The 13506-nt window shown below is 34.2% G+C and overlaps 1 protein-coding gene across 2 annotated transcripts in view; it reads left to right on the forward strand.

Annotated features, from left to right (window-relative positions):
• CDC42BPB (CDC42 binding protein kinase beta) overlaps positions 1–13506 on the forward strand; it is a 156275-nt gene that overhangs the window by 22865 nt on the left and 119904 nt on the right. The window lies entirely within an intron of this gene.

The raw sequence follows: 13506 nt of genomic DNA on the forward strand, positions 1-13506 counted from the left end.
TGTTACATAGCCTCTTCAATGGTTTCTTTTGGGGGAGTAATATGATTTCTGAGAGATTTTTTGTTTTCATTGATAATAGACTAAAATTTGCAGTCTTTGTTCTGGGTTACAGCTTGATCTCCTTTTTTTTTTTTTTTTTTTTTAAGAATATCATTCCAATTTTTAAAAAACCTTTTTTCCCCACATATAAAGAATGCTTCTCAGCTATTCAAATTTTTTTTCATTGAAAAACCTTTTGCTTGGCTGCCTAAAAATGTGTGATTTGACATTGATATTCTGAATTTTTAATCACCATATACTTGGTGGTTGAAACTTGTGGTTTCTTTGGTCAGTGATTTGGTTAACCTGTCAGTCAATATTGTTTTCAATGCTTCAGGCAATTTTCTTAATTTTTTTCCTGTGGTGTAATATTTAGACTTTTCATTAATTTTTTGGGGGGGAAATGTTTAATCCTCAAATTTTTCCATCCTTTTGAATGGAATTCACATGTTTTTCCAGTGCTGCTTTTTTATCTATTTTTGCCAAACTTTCCTGTAGATAACTAATTTTTATTTTTATGTGTCATTCCTTTTTACAACTCTGTTGTCTTAGATTTTTATGGCCAAAGGACCTTGGCATTGGAGACTAGTTAAAACAGTGCAAAAAAAGAGTAAGGGTTTGAAATATTGCCTATATTGTACATTGTTTCTTCTTTGAATATAAGCCTTTGAAGATTGGAATGGTCTTTGTTTTTTTATTTAAATTCTAATAGCTGAGTGCTATAAGTCATATAGTGAGTTACTTAATAAATGTTTTTTCATCCATTCATCTGTTCATTTATTATTAAGATGAATATATTTTATTAATAGAAAAGGGAAAATTCTGTAAATATTTAGCTCCGTTTATATTGTATTCTTTCAATTAGAACAGTTTTTGTTATTTGCTAATTAGTTTTCATTTTTGCCATAATCTGTAAAAGACTAAGAATTTGGAATTATTAATTTATGAAAACTTGAAGGCTTTATACAAATTTTGACAGATCAGGACCAATTTAAGTTATTGAATGATGTCTAGAGTTGAAATGGACCATAGAAACTATCTAGTCTGGTCCCATTTTATAGAGGAAATTGAAACTTCAGGTTTTTTGCTCAGCACAGGTAATATCAGTGGAAGTATTTGAACTTAGGTTCTTTGATGCTAGAGCCAAAACTCTTTCTGTTGTACTTCACACTCCCTTCCTTAGATCCCTGAAAGATAAGAGTTAATAGAATTTTAGTAACAATTCACAACTATTATATAGTCATAATTTACCTTTTTCCTTTTTTATTGTAGTAAGTTTATTTTTAATAATGTTTAATATTGCTTTTTGAATCATGTTGGGAGAGGAAAATTATAGCAAAAGGGAAAAACCTTGGAAGAGGAAAAAAAACACAGAAAAAAGAAGTGAACATAGCATGTTTATTTACATTTAGTTTCTTTAGTTCTTTTTCTGGATGCAGATGGTATTTCCTGTCCAAAGTCTATTGGGATTGCTTTGGATTACTGAATTACTGAGAAGAACCAAGCCTTTCAAAGTCCATGGTAACACATTCTTGCTATTAATTGTGTACAATGTATTCCTGGTTCTGCTTATTTTGCTCAGCATCCTTCATATAAATCTTTCTAGGCCTTTCTAATCAGCTTGCTCATTATTTTTTATAGAACAATAGTATTCACTTACCTTCATGTACCACAACTTGTTTAGCCATTCCCCACATAATTTACCTTTTTCATAAGACTTTAATTCATAAAATATCTTGGAAATTTTTAAAATTTATTTTTTAACCCCCATTTTATTGATAAGGAAATTGCAGTTCAGAATTGTTCCACCAACTCAAGATATAGTTGCATTGTGATGAATAATTGGAAACAAATTTCACCATTTGTTTGAGTGAGGATCCAGTTGAATGTTACATTATTTATAATTTAATATCTTATATAAGTCTTTCTAATATAAATGCTAAGAGTAAGTTAAAATATTAATGTTGCCTTCAGATACCTTAAACTTGGAGATAACCTTGTCAGTGATTGAAGAAAAAAAGGAAATGTTATATCACTGGATTGTTTGTCATTGGTTTAAAAATCTTTTTAAAAATTTTGATTTATTTAATATCTTCCCTTAGTTACATTCAGAACAAAATTTTCTTTTACATTTGTTTTTAAATTTTTTGAGTTCCAGGTTCTGTTCCTTATCCCCACCCACAATTAAGGAACCATATGAGAAGTTATGTAAAACATTTCCACAAAATGTAAATTGTGAAAGAAATGAAAAGAAATCTAATGAAAATAAAAACCTAGGAAAATTAAGTTTAAAAAAAGAGAGAGAGAAAGAGAAGGCTTCAGTGTATATTCAGATACAATCAGTTCTTTCTGTGGATATGTATAAGATTTTTCATCGTAACTTCTTCAATGTAGTTATGGATAATTGTACCACTGAGAATAGCAAAGTCATTTATAGCTAGTCATCTCAGAATATTGTTATTTTGTATATACTTTGCTTGAGTTCATGGAGGATTTTCCAGGTCTCCCCCTCCCCCCCGACATCTTGTTCATCATTTCCCACAGAAAAATATTCTATCACAATCACATACCACAGTTTATTGAGCTATTCCCCATTTGATGCACATCCCCTCAATTTCCTTTTTTTTTTTATCCTGAGAACTCCTATGAATATTTTTTTGTACATATAAGTCATTTTCCTTTTTTTTTTTTTTTTTTTTTTTTAATCTCTTGGTATTCATGCCTAATAGTGGTATTGTTGGTCAAAAGATATGCATGAATTTATATCCCTTTGGACAGAAGTCATAGTTTTTGAGCAATTATCATTTGGGCCATGGCTCTTTTTTATTTATTTATTTTTTAATAAATTTGACTCGGTTCCCTCGATGAGGCTTTATTAGAGACACTTGCTTCAAGATTCTTTTTACAATTACTATTGCTAACTGTTTTTCCTCCCATTTATTCTTTCTTTTATCCTGTTCTTCCTCAAAAGTCTTTTGATACTGACCACTCCCTCCCACAATATACCCTCTCTTTTATCATTCTCCTCCCTCTTCCCATATTCTATTCCTCTTCTATTTTCCTGCAAGTTGAAATAGATGTCTAAACCTATATTGAGTATTTATTTCTTCTTTGAGCCAATTCTGATGAGAGTAAGGTTCTTTCATTCCCTCTTCCCTCTCCCTCCTTTCCTCCACTGTAAAAGCTTTTTCTTGCCTCTTTTTTATGGCAGATAATTTGCTCCATTCTACTTCTCCCTTTTCCTTTCTCCCAGTATATTCCTCTCTCACCCCTTAATTTTGTCATTTTTAAAAAAAATATTATCACTTCATATTCAATTCACACCTATGCCCTCTAAATACTTCTAACTACCCTAATAATGAGAAAGTTCTATTGAATTACAAGTATCATCCTCCCATGTAGGAATGTAAACAGATAAACATTTATTAAAAGTCCCTTATGATATCACTTTCCTGATTACCTCCTTATGGTTCTCAGAGTTCTGTATTTGAAAATCAAATTTTTCATTCAGCTCTTGTCTTTTTATCACAAATGCTTGAAAATCCTCTATTTCTTTGAATGACCTTTCCTCTGAAAGATTATTCTTAGTTTTGTTTGATTGTGATCCTAGATCCATTGCTCTCTGGAATGTCATTCCAAACCCTCTGGTCCTTTAATGTAGAAGATGCTGTTTGGGACAAGAAGACCTACCCAAATTGACTACTCAGAGATCACTCATAGAAAGCAGAATTATTTATTAGAATCTTGAGAAGCTGATCTCATCCTGGTCTGTGAGCCAAAATTCATAGCAGGATAAGGCCAAAGCCTTGAAAATGCTTACAGCTTTTATACATTTCAGACAAAGAACCTCCAAAATCCCGCCCTCTATATGTTGTCATTGGTCACATAAGTCTACTGTACCCCTACTTGGTCAGTGGAATGTATTAGACAAGGTAAGATATATAACTTCTTCAGCCATGTTGACAATGGAATGTTGTTTAGGCCTTATCTAAAATCACGTGATTCTGGAGAAGCCTAAACTGAGGCCTAATAGGCTTGGTCTACTTTAGTAAACAGTCTCTGATCAATATGTGCTGTAAGTTCTTCACCCTTTTCCCACACAATGCTAAATCTTGTGTTATACTAACTGGCTCTACTACATTTGAATTGATTCTTTCTGGATACTTTTAATCTTTTCTCCTTGGACCTGGGAGTTTGGAAATTTAGCTGGGAGTTTTTCCTGGGAGTTTTCATTTTGGCATCTCCTTCAGGAGGTGATCAGTGGATTCTTTCAATATCTTTTTTACCCTTTGATTCTAGAATATCAGGATAGTTTTCTTTCATAAGTTCTTGAAAGATTATATCTAAGATCTTTTTTTTTTTTTAATCACAATTTTAGGTAGTCCAATAATTTTAAAAAACATTTTATTTACTTATCTATTTTCTTATGCACATACAATAGCTTTTTAAATACATATTTCTTTATAAATCATGTTGAGAGAGAAAAATCAGAATAAAAGAAAAAACCAATATGAGAGGGGAAAAAAAGCCAAAAAGAAATGAACATAGCATGTTGATTTATTACATTCAATCCCTGTAGTCTTTTTGGATGCAGATGGCAGTTTATTGGGATTGCCTTGGATCGCCAAATGACTAAGAAGAACCAAATCTTTCATAGTTGTTTGCCAAATAATCTTGCTGTTATTGTATACAATGTGTTTCTGGTCCTGCTTGTTTGACTCAGTATCAGTATTAGATCAGTAATTTAAAAATTATCTCTCCTAGATATATTTTCCAGATCAGTTGTTTTTTTCAATGAGATATTTCACATTTTTTGTCTATTTTTATCATATTTTTGTTTTGCTTTATCATATTTTGATTTCTCATAAAATCATTAGTTTCTATTTGCTCAATCCTAATTTTTAAGGAATTATTTTCCTCAGTGAACTTTTGTACCTCCTTTTCCAAATGGCCAATTTTTCTTTTTAAGGCATCCTGCTCATTAGTTTTTTGTTTCCTTTTGCAACACTCACTTTTTCTAATTTGTCCTCTTATTTGTCTTACTTGATTTTCAACGGCCTTTTTGAATCTTTCATAGTTTGAGCCCAATTCTTAATTTTCTTGGAGGCTTTGGATATTGAAGCTTTGACTTTTGTTATTATCTTCTGAGTGTGTGTTTTCATCTTCCTTGTCACCATAGTAGCTTAAAGATCAGACTTTTTTTCACTTGTCTGCTCATTTTCCTAGTCTATTACTCTGCTTTTAACTCTTTATTAAAGTAGAGCTCTATTTCCAGAGTAGATGGTGCATTGTCCCAAGTTTCTGGAGTTTTGTGCAGCTGTTTTCACAAATCCTTTTAAGGACCTGACCACAGACATTCTTTTCTGCCCTGGAGCTGCTAATTGTGTCTCTGCCCCCTGTAGCTATAAGATCTAGTGAGTCCTGCTTTGTTGCTTTGTTGACTCCAGGACTAATTGCAAGCTGGGGAGTTCTATAGTGGGGATATTAAAGGTGGAGGTATTGTTTTCTACTTGGAGGACTCTGGGAGTTACATGAATTAAGGGAGACCCTTTCCTTCCCCGCCTTCTATGTATATCCTTGTTGAAAGAATGGGAGTGCCCCAAGCAGGGACTTCCTTGTGGCCACCAAGAACTGAGTGTAGAATTTAGGTACAGAACCAGAGAGAGGCCTTTTCTGTCTAGGAGCACATCCTGGAGGCAGAGGAATGGACTGCATCACCTCCGAAGATCACTTTCCCAAAAGACTCAGCAGCATCAGACTCCCGCCCAGTTACCACAGACCCTCTCTGCTGATATTCTAAGGCCTCCTTGGTGTCCCCCAGCCTAGAGGTGCAGAAGCTTCCAGCACTGTTACTGATTCAGAGGTCTTGCTTCTCTGAAACTGAGGCCTGAACTGTAGCTGCATCTGTTTCTGGGTCTGCGCTGGCATGGCCTGTGCTGGGATTTTGTGCTGGGCTCCCACGATGGTTCCACATACCTTTTTTTGCTGACCTTCTAAGTCCTCTTTGGTGTTTCTGGGCTGAGAGCTCTGGAAACCACCCATATTGCTACTGCTTCATAGGTCCTGCTTAGCTGATGCTGGATTTGGGTCCAGGGCTGTGTTAGCATAGACTGCCCACTGGACTACCACCCTGGTGTCACAGATCTTTTCTGGTGACCTTCTAAATTGCCTTCCGCTGGAAAATGTTCTACCCCACTTTTTAAGGGGTTTTGATTCTTTTCTAAAATTTGTTTAGAGACATTAAAGGAATTTGGAGTAGTTTAGGCAAAAGGTTAGGCAAGTTCTTGCCTTTATTCTGCTATCGTGGCTCCACCTCTATCATTGAATTTTAATACAAATTATTTTTTCACTTTAAGAATTAAGAAGGATGCACATAATGTTCAGAGAAAACTTCTGAAGGTCTGGGTTCAAATTCTGGCTCAGTTACATAATACTATGGTCAAGTCACTGATATCTGAGGCAACTCTAAGACCTTATAAGTTACAAATGAGTTGCTGTTCAGCACTGGGATTTTTCTCCACTGGGATTTATATAAGAATGATGAAATTACAGTTCTGGATCATTCAAAAACAAAATAAAGTAACCCACACCTATCATAGGAAGCCTAAGATATAGTTTAGTGTTTATCTTATATGTTCTTGCCACAGAGCACTTAAAATAGATACTTTGGAATTGTTACCAGTGAGAAATACTTTTGAGTTCCCATTTTTAACACATTGTATCCATAATTCTTAAAGCACTAGATTGAAATTTTTAGCTGATTTTGAGGTTTCTTAAATTCACATATAGTTGTCCTTTATCTGAAAGAGATACTACTATTATTCTGGTGTAGCTATGTCTTCAAAGTGAAGCCTTTTGGGAATTGCATGTAAAAATAATACTTTCTAAGACCCTCAACTTCAGAGTGGTAGAAAATGACAGCCAACTTTTTAGAGATTATCAAGCATGCAAACAATATATTATATATATATATATATATATATATATACACACACACATATATATGTATATATATATACATATATCTAAAACAATCCAATTTTGATAAAAGGAAATTATAAAGATTTAATATTAATGTTTTATTTAACTTATCTTTTTGGAATCTATTAAAAGTCTATTTGGTTATCTTATTCTGGCGTAGATTCTGGTGTGACTGGACTGACTTAAAAGACCATGCTAATGAGTTGCAAGTTTTGGCAAATCCTAACAGCCTGGCCAGGCAATAGATACTATTTTTATCCTCTCTAGATTAGCCAGGCTAAGTCTGGGGAGATTTATCACCAAATTGGCCGCAAGATTATGAATTTTTTTGTCATTAGCAACTCAAAAAGACCACCTCCTAAGGTATATATAGACAAAATCGTAGTCCCTTGATTATGGAAATATAATGAGTCCTTTGATCAATGAGCACTTATTCCACCAGACACTGTACTGGGCTTTGAGGATTCCAAAAGGTAGAAGTGATGATAAAATGAATGCGAGACACTGGGGAGAGCCTATCCAGAGGTTAAGGGATGAAAGATGAAATGTCAAATGTGAAGATCATCTGGACCAGCCTCTAGGAAGCATGATGTTCAGGCCCAATAATATGGAGAAATTATTTAGACAGAAAGAAGCTTAAGTTGAGAATCCACAAGGAAAGGAGTATTCTGTTTTACAATAATTTCAAGTAGAGCTTCATAGAAAAAAAAATTGACCTTGCCTCAGGGACTTCAAAAGTATTTGGACGGAATGAAGCATGATTACAAAATGTAATATTGAATGAAATGAAATCTAGGGAGAACATAATGAGAAGGATTCATAAGCTGGAAGATGGTAAATCTTATTCGACTGTTCCTTGAAAATTAGAATAGGTCATACAGAAAGCACTCAACCTAATGATCCAAGAAATGATGTTTTTAAATCAAAAGATTGGAAAGATGGGACAAAATTTAAGGATACAATATAAAAGCCAACTCACCTTGGAAAATAGTTCAAAGAGAAATTATCCAAGAATCATTTGACTCATTTTGTAAAATATTTCAAGAAATTATAAATGGAAAGATCTATTATAATCAGAGAGCAAAGTGAAACCAGAAAGTATCACATGGTCATCTCAAAATGAAAACTTCCAGTGACATCATTGTCAAAGTGCATAGCTGTTAGATTAAAGAAAAGGCAAGGGTTATGAGAATTAAGATCTGAGATTTTGAGAATTAAATTTGGCAATTAAGAAATAATTATTAACATTGGAAAGAGTAATTTCAGTTGAATGATAAATTTGGAAGCTAGTTTGCAAAAGATTTAAAAGTGAGAAATCAATCGTATTGAATATCTTTTTCTAGCAATCTTTTGTTTCCAAATTAATTTTTAAAAAATTTTACAAATAGAGGCAGTTAGGTAGCTCAGTGGATATAGATAGAGCACCAGCTCTGAAGTCAGGAGCACCTAAGTTCAAATCTGGCCTCATTCAGTTAACATTTCCTAGATGTATGACCCTGGGCAAGTCACTTAACCCCAATTGCCTCAGCCAAAAAAAAAAAATAGTTCTCTTGCCCAATGAGGTGGGAAAAATGAAAGTGGAACCTTATAACAAATATCATTGTAATGTCTTAAGAAATTTATATTGTCCATGCCCCACCAAAAAGTTTGAATTTGCACCCTAAATCCATCACTTCTATTTTTATAGCTTTCATAGTAGGTACTAAGGTTATCACAAATTTAGATGTATTCTAACACTGTTATATTTAAAACTGTTAAATTTAAAACTTTAATTGATAGCACAGGATTTTTGACCAAGATGATTGCCTGAATAGTAGGCAGAGAATAAACATTTATTAAGTGCCATCTGTATGTCAGGCAGTGTGCTAAGCACTTTACAAATATCACCTCATTTGATCTTTACAACAACTTTGTGAGGTAGGAGATAGATGCTGTTATTATCCCAGTTTATATTTGAGAAAACTGAAGCAGACAGGTCATTTGACTTACCCAGGATCCCTAAGCTTGTAAGTATCTAAGACTGGATTTGCGCTCTGGGCTCAACACTTTATCCAATGCACCACTGAGCCATATCTATGTTATATATGTCTAAAACTCAGCTCCTACATGCTCCAACAAACTCTAAAATTCACATTAGACTAATAGTTTAAAAAAAAAAATCAGTGAGAAACTATATTAAGCAACTTCTTTTACTGTAGAATTGCACAATATGTCAGTAGTGCCTAGACTCTATGCAAGGAAAAACCCAATTCAAAACCAGTCCAAGACGGTCTCCCAGCATAACTAGAGACCAGCTGGAGGAATATGTAACCTGCAAGACTCTGTCTTTTACAGCACTAAGAGCAGAAGGTTCTTCAAGAAAGTAGTCAGGAAACTCCAGAAGTGGGTATCTTGGAAATGTTTGGAAGCCACAGCTCAATGAAAGAAGAAATGAAAAGCACAGCACAATCTAAGATCAGATTAGGCTAGGCCCAAGGGTTTCTGAGATACCTTTTTCCATAAGATGGCAGAAAATCCCTGGAAGATAGTGCTTTTAAGTCCTCTTGACTTCATAGCTGTGCTCTTTCCACTGTTCTATCTAGCTGCCCTGAAGACGGTGCTTTGAACCAAAAAGATCTGGCGGCCTAACACTGGAAGATATAGTTCATTGTAGAAACTCAGGTGAACGAGAGAGATACCAAGCAGGTCTGAATTTTCTTTGTGTTTTTTTTTTTTTTTTTTAATTATAGCTTTTTATTTACAAAACATATGCATGGGTAATTTTTTCAACATTGACCCTTGCAAAACTTTCTGTTCCAGATTTTTCCCTCCTCCCAAATCTCTCCTCTAGATGGCAGGTAGTCCAATACATATTAAGTATGTTAAAATATATGTTAAATCCAACATATGTATACATATTTACATAGTTATCTTGATGCACAAGAAAAATCAGATCTAGAAAGGAAAAAAAAAAAAAAACCTGAGAAGGAAAACAAAAATGCAAGCAAACAATAACAAAGAGTGAAAAGCAGGTCTGAATTTACCACTTGAAATAATGGATAAAGCCTGGCTCTGGCACAAAAGCACAGCATAGGAACTAAATGAACGTATCAAAAGAAAACACTGATAGGTATATTTCTTATAGCTAATCTAAAGATGTCCCAAAAGAAGTAATTGTAAAAATTGTATATAGGCATCCAAAGGAAAAATGTACTTTCCACAAAGACTATGTAAATTCTCTTACATAGAGATGAAATAATAATTCTCTTTTGAGGAAAAAATTGGAGACTAAGTAGCTTACAAGAACTATCCATTGATCAACTGTGATGGACTTGGTTCTTTTCAACAATGAGGTGATTCAGGTCAATTCCAAAAGACTTGTGATGGAGTTAGAACCATCTACATCTTGAGAGAGGACTGTGGGGACTGAATGTGGATTACAACATAGTATTTTCACTTTTTAAAATGTTGTTGGTGGTTGTTTTTCCCCCTCATTTTTTCCCCCTTTTAATCTGATTTTTCTTGTGCAGAATGATAAATGTAGAAATATGTTTAGAAGAATTACACATATTTAACCTGTATTGGATTACTTGCTGTCTAGGGGAAGGGGATGGAGAAAGGGAAGGAGAAAAAAATTGGAACACAGGGTTTTGCAAGGGTGAATGTCGAAAATTATTTTTGCCTGTATTTTGAAAAAATTTAAAAAGCTGTTTTTTTCTTTTTTAAAAGATTCCCTCAAAACTAGAATAGATCAAAGACAAATCAATGACTCCATGAAATCTCAAGAAATGTTAGAAGAAAATCGAAACATGGAACATGTGAGATTGCATAACAAAAACAACTGGCTTGGAAAACAGGTCAAGGAAATATAATTTAAGAATAACTGGACTCCCGAAAACCATAGTGAGAAAAAGTCCTAGATATGTTTTACAGAAAGCATAAATGAAAATTGTTGTCTATTAAAATCAGAGGGAAAAATGAAGTTAGAAAGTTGAGAAGCATTTATTAAGCTCCTAATTAATGTTCACTTCCTGTATTAATTCTATATTAAGCTGGAGAGGGGGTAAGTTACAAAGAAAGACAAAAAGAAGTGCCCCCAAGGAGCTCACAGTCGAATACAAACAAATGTAAACAAGACCTGTACAGGAAAAATTGTAGATAATAGCAGAGGAAAGGTAAGAGAAGTTAAAAGCGATTGGAAAAGATTTGTGTAGAAGATGGAATTTTATCTGGGATTTGAAGGAAGTCAAGAAATGGAGATGAAGTAGCAGAGAATTTCTGTCATGGAGGAGAATCTGAAAATGCCTGGAGATGTATCTTGTTTGAAGAACAAGGAAGCCAGTATTACTACATATATTTGAGGAAGGATGGGGTGGGGTATATGATGTGTAAGAAGTTTGGAAGACAGGTAGAAAAAAAGAAGGAAAACAGAAGTTTTTCTGCTTAATTCTAGAGATAATAGGAAGCCACTGAATTTATTAAATTGGGAAAGAAAGCATGACTTGATTAGACCTGAGTTCCAGGATGATCAGGTTGACAACTGAATGAAGAATGGACTGGAGTGAGGAAAGGCTTGTTACAGGGAGACTAACCAAGGAGGCTTTTATAATATTTTAGGTATGACTTGTCAAGGATTCCCACTGCCACCAGGACTATCTCCAGTTGTCCTGATCTATATCTTGCCACTGTATTCAAATGGCTCTGAAGTACAAAGCGAGACTAGTGACTTTCTAGCCTTCTCTCACTTAAATCCACCTCACTTGCATGGCATGGCATCACCTCCCTGATGTGTCATGGTTGACCTTAAGAATGAAGAACAAACAGTAGGTTTAACTTGATGGAGCCCTTCATCAAGGTAGTGATGGTGTCAGAAAGAAGAGAATTTATTCAACAAATCTTGATAGAACTTGGCAACAGCAAGAATGAGGAGTAGAGGAAAAAACCCAGGTTAATAATGATGGTACTCTAAACAGTAATAGGAAATTTAGGAAAGAATTCAGTTTCCTGAAAGAATCCACAAAAGGGAAACTCCCAAAGAAAAATATTCTGCCAGCATTCAGAAATAAGTAGTTTAAGGAATCACAATCAAGACTACAGGAGACCTAGCAGTTTCTGCATAAAGGAGAGATTTTGGAATGCAACATTTCAAAAGGCAAACTAAGACACAGGCTTATATTACCAAGAATAATTTACCTTGCAAAGCTCAGTGTTATCCTATGGGGGGAAAATGGATCTTTAATGGTATAGAGCAGGGGTTCTCAAACTGCAGCTCGCTGAGGATGTTTATGCAGCCCACCGGATTAGAGTGTGAGTTTTTGTTTTTATTATAGTCTGGCCCTCCAACAGTCTAAGGGACAGTGAACTGGCCCCCTATTTAAAAAGTTTGAAGATCACTGGTATAGAGGACTTTCAAGATTTTCTAATGAAAAATCCAGTAACTTTGAAATATTAATAGAAGAGGCAAGAAAAACCCACAGTAAATTTACATTTTATCAGCTGAATGGTGCTATATAATGATGTTGCCCTATTAGAATATGCTAATATCTTAATAGGAAGAAAAAAAAGTATCTAGTCAGAATCTCAAGATCTTCAAAGGATAATAAGTGAGTTAAATAAGAAAAGTAAATAGAATCTAGGTGGGTGGATTGAGTCTCCTCTCTTCAAACTCACTGTTCCCATGCAGCTTACATTTTTTTTGTTGCTATCTTTCCTATCTATATTATCTTCATTCTAATTATTTATCCCTTATCTCTCCCTCTTCATTTGCTTTCACTTCCTTCCTTCCTCTGTATCAGAAGACTTATTAGTTATTCCACCAACCAATTAACCAATGAACAAACATTTATTCAGGGCCTTGCTACATTCTATGCTGGGTACTGGGGATATATATTTGAAAAGCTCAAGTGGTCTTCTGGATAACTTATAATTGAGGCCTTTTGGTGCCTTAGGATGCTGATTCCAAAATTTAGAATTATTAAAGACATTGTGAATTATCTTATCTGTCCTCTCATGAGAAAATTGAGGTCTAGAGAGTTTAATTGTCTTCTCCAGGATCCTAGAGATAGTGAATGACAAAGTTGGGATTTTAATGCCTTTTTTGTTTGTTTTTGATATAATCAGTTAATTTTTTTCTGCACTTAGCCCCTTGTTCCTTTGGAAAGAGAAACCTGTCTTGTATCTACTAAAGGAGAAACCCCTAGACTCTTACTTCTTTTTCTGTTTGGTGAATAAAAGCATCTGTACACCTGTCAGTTCACTTGATTTCTAACAATTATACAATTATCACTATATAATTTTGTAAACCTTTAACACTCTAGTATAGTAGCAGTGATATGAGAGATAATATTGTTGAGACAGGTGATAAACTGAAGCCCTTTTCAGTGCTCTTAGTGTCTGTGTAATCTTGGAAATTTATAGAATCTTAGAATTTGACATTTAGAACCAGAAGCAACATTAGAGGCCACCCAACCCCTTCATTTTACAATAAGGATACTGAAGCATAGAAAG

The sequence above is a fragment of the Sminthopsis crassicaudata genome, chromosome 2 (genome assembly GCF_048593235.1).
Source record: "Sminthopsis crassicaudata isolate SCR6 chromosome 2, ASM4859323v1, whole genome shotgun sequence".
In the NCBI taxonomy this organism is placed as follows: domain Eukaryota; kingdom Metazoa; phylum Chordata; class Mammalia; order Dasyuromorphia; family Dasyuridae; genus Sminthopsis; species Sminthopsis crassicaudata.